General features: G+C 41.1%; 1 long non-coding RNA gene across 1 annotated transcript; it reads left to right on the top strand.

Moving 5' to 3' along the window:
* Positions 1-504: 504 nt before the first annotated feature.
* Positions 505-3,420, top strand: LOC122166243. The gene is made up of 2 exons (XR_006170743.1): positions 505-852; positions 3,121-3,420. It is a non-coding gene; the product is annotated as an uncharacterized LOC122166243 (long non-coding RNA).
* The last annotated feature ends 806 nt before the right edge of the window (positions 3,421-4,226 follow it).

Below are 4,226 nucleotides of genomic sequence, written 5' to 3'. Positions count from 1 at the left end.
TGGAGGAGAAGAAGTATTACTTAAATTTTTTAGTGAGGCTTTTCTCAGACCTGTGCCAAACTCATTATTAAAAGGGATCTCTCCTATTTGAGTTCTCGCAGGAGGACTCATAAATAAGAAGCAAAGATTCTATTACCTGCCCTCATACTGGGGGATGCAACAGCCAGAAACGTATAAAACCATATGTAATTTTCAGCTAAACTTCCTAATGGGATGCGTCTGCAAGTGACTGTCATTTCCTTGCAGCCTTTCAGAACCAGGAAATCCATAAGGTATTACGCAAGAAATCTGTGTTCTTGACTTCCCTGATATATAGTATCTTTAAAATAGAGCTTATAGAGCAGAAGTGAGACAACATCGTGGCGCTTTCTCTGCAAAAAAACAGCGTTTCATCATTCACCCATCCTGAGTGATTCTTCCAGATTTGGGCAAAAGCAAGTTGGCTGAGATCATAAAGTCACTAAAACTCTGACGTTACTTAGGAACTGAAGAACCACTTTCGAAAGGGATCTGTGACATGCCTGGACTACAGCATAAACTCAAATAATTGACACTGGGGCCCAGGCATCTGGGCTGGCTTAGCAGCAGATGTTCACAGTCACTTTCTAAAGCCATCTTCATGCTTCTGAGTTCTGGTGTTGCGCTTCTGAGGGAATGCTGCTGAATTTCTGAAGACGTCTCCTGCATGTTGTAAAGCTCAGCTGCTCTCTGCTTAGCCCCCAGGCTGTCCTTGTGGGGACGTGGCAGGGAAGGGAGGATTTGAAGGAGGTGACTAGAGGAGCGTTAATTCTTGTTGGTTTAATATGCCTCAGTACTACAAAGGGAGGACGCACAAACAGGAGCAGAACCAAGGTAAGCCGGTGAGACAATATTAATACCTGCTGCTGACATGTACCTCAAGACATGAGTGGGAATGGGGGAAGCAAGACTAAAAAGAGGGCTCTGCTAAGACTGTGGTGAGCGCTTATCCCTAAGGATTTCTATCTTATTGTAAATCAAAACAGTTTGGCTGCCTGATCCTCTGAAACAATGTCTCCAATTACTCTAAATTCCTCTGAAATTTAGGAGGGCTGGAAATGCTGTTCATTTGTTTGAGAAGATACAGCTGTTAGGGGTATCAGAAGGGTAAAAAATGAGGAGCTAGAGCTAACTGCCTCTAGAATTTTCCTTCAAATCAGAAACAGGGAGAGATGCATATTTCCATCTTAACTATCTTTTTTATTTATACATATATTCCATGGTAGTAATTTCATAGTATCTCACTCCTGGATGAGAGAGCAGGGGAACTGAATCTACTCAGATGGCAAAGATTTCTGACCTGTTGACAGCTTGTTTCCTTCTCCATCGCTGTTATCACCATCAGGGGGATCATCAAGACAAAGATGCTCATACTATAAAAAAAAAAATGCCACTTCTGTAACGCATCAGTCATGAAACTATTTCAAAGGAAGTTCACAATTAAGAAATTAAAAGTGTCTTAAAGGAAATGACATTAAATGGAGAAGACAGGCAAAAAGATGAGGTACAGATCCATTGTGATTATGAACACGGAAAAAAACCATTACTGTTACGGACAACAGTGCAGAAACCTGTGGTTTACAAAAACAACTGGATTTCTACTGAAAGTTACCAAAAATCAGGCCCAGCCATGCAGGCATGTCAGTTTACAAATGAACACAGCTGCTGCTGATTAGAAAAGCATCCAGCTAGCCATGTGCACTTCTGTGCTTAAAGTGGTGGGCAGTGCTCAGAAGACATCACATGCTATCAAAAGCAGAGAGTAAATTTAAAAAAAAAAAAAAAAAAAAAAAAAAAGATTAAAACTTAAAACTAATAAAAAGATGCATTTAAGACCGCACATCCCTATTAAAAGTTATTTAATTACAACTAGAGGCACAGTTCCTCCATGTGACAGGACAGATACGTTTTGACAGCGCAGTGTTTAGAGGAGAAATAAAATATGCAGCCACATACAAGTTACTCGCTAGACTGCACATTTCTGTGCGCACAACAAGGACAAGGAGAACCCCCTTGGGTGACTGTATAATGTAACTTTGCCACTCCATAGCTGGATTCATTACTCTGCACAGTATTCAGCAAAAATGAAATAGCCTCTGTCAGCACTGGAGACAGCGTGATTTCATAACAAACTTACTTTGGAACAAGTATGCGCTTGTTACAGAACTTTTGAGCCTACTAACTCCTCTGAGCCTGAAATAATGTCTCTGTACTCGAACAAGTCAGCAAAGCGTAAGGTGGCAAAAAGCTGAACTTAAATATTTGGAGTATTTTGGACATGCTCATAGGAAAAATTTGGATAAAGGATAGTTGTGACTCTTTTAATCACAGAGGAAAACTATTGTCTCTCAGGACACATCAGATTATATACAAGAGCCTAAACGGATTCTTTACCTCCAAAGACCTCAGGAGCATTTCCACATGTCAAGAAGCAGGGAGATAACATAAAAAGACCAGGTTTTATGCCTCAAGAAGGAAAGGGTACTTTCACACTGGCAGTTTAAGTATAAAAGTCACTACCGTGAGAAGCTGCGGATGCCAAACTAAAATGAGGTGCATAAAGAAACTAGACAAATTCATGGGGCAAAAAGTGAATTAGTAACTATTAAGCAGTAACTTTGGATTTTGATGAGTTGCATCTGTGGGAAGAGGATCTCCTTACTTCTCTTGAGATTTTCTCAGTTTCTCTGCTCTTACCTGCCTTGTTATCCTACCTTCCAAATCTCCCCAGCAACTGTTTGAAGCAAAACAATTTCCCTTTACCCTGTCCCAAAATTTCTACCTGATCCACATTTCAATTAAAAAATTCACAACAACTACAAACAGAACAGAAAAGCTCAAATTAAATGTATCAAGCATAAAGTTTGCATGGTAAGTTGGCTTCTTACAGGTGTGCTAGGGAAGGGAGCACTGCATCCCTCCCTTCTCCCTCTTTATACCTTCTAACAGCATCCAATACCAAACGGTTTTCAGTGGCAGATGATTGCTGCAGGATGGATCAAGAAAAATAAATAACAAGTGCCATCACTTTCTCTAAAATACCCACTGTATCAGTTTCCTTGTAAGTTTATCTTTTGCTTTTTTTTTTTTTTTTTTTTTCAGCCACCTAGAACGTGCAGCTTACAGTGACCCCTGACTGAAAGAGACTGTCAAAATCCCAGTCCTTATCTCTTCTAAATGGACACAGCATCACACAGAGGTTGTTTTCCTGTCATATTCGGTCCTTCACTGAGGCTTCAATCATCTTGTGTTGTGGTACTCAGCTGTCATTGCTCCATTTCAGTGTGCCTGCCTTTGAGAGCTGCTGTACCAGACAGTGTGTTACTTGGTGCAGTCCTTTGAGGGCCTGTGGAATAGCCAGTGTGACATAAGAGCACATTTAATAAATGCATTTGAATTTAACTTAGCTATGCTGAGGATGATTTCAGATTCCACTCCTCAGCCCACTCCATTCAGCTGTGTAGGAAGTATTAGCTGCTTAAAATTGTTCAGTATTGCTATGGCAACCCTCACTCTCCAGCAGCCTCTTACCAGACTACACAGAAATGCATTCATTTTTCAGGCAGGCTGTGCATCACTCCAGATCTGGGGCTTTCTCCCTAATGAAACACACATCTAATCCCAATTCCTTCTAATTTGCCTCATGAGCACATACCAGTTTACTCTGTGAAATTTGTTTCATTACCTGCCCTACTGTACAAGGCCAGATCCCATAGATATACATACAAATCAGCTGGTTTAAGAGCAGTTAAAGACTGAGACCGGAACTATGTGGCTTCACATACGTGATTCAGAGGTTCCTACATCAGACCTCACTGTCACTGAAAGTCATTTCCTTCTTCTTCACAAACTTGGGGCGAGGGGGAGGGAGATTAAAGGAAAGAAGGAATATCACACGCTGTGTTTATCAGTCACAGAAGGAGCACTGGAAGACGAAACTGCAGAGTATCACGATGACTCTGTCTTGCAACATTCACAGACAGCAGCACACTACGTGCCCTTCCAATATTTGGATATATGCTGTATGTGAACCCCGGCACTAAAATATGGTGTCCCCAGAATTGCCCAATAGATAAACATAACAGACCATGAAGTAGCTCTTAAGAAGTCAGCAGATGGTTTCTTGAACTGGCAGGCCCAAGCCTTAGCTGTAGCAACCCAAGATCTTGATGGCTTATGGTAATGCCTGAATGTTTCTATGAGCCAAA

Source organism: Centrocercus urophasianus, unplaced genomic scaffold, assembly GCF_019232065.1.
Source record: "Centrocercus urophasianus isolate 14NV4802_14NV808 unplaced genomic scaffold, USGS_Curo_1.0 seq_32, whole genome shotgun sequence".
In the NCBI taxonomy this organism is placed as follows: Eukaryota; Metazoa; Chordata; class Aves; order Galliformes; family Phasianidae; genus Centrocercus; species Centrocercus urophasianus.
The sequence above is the reverse complement of the archived record's forward strand: the minus strand, read 5'-3'. Positions and strand labels throughout refer to the sequence as shown.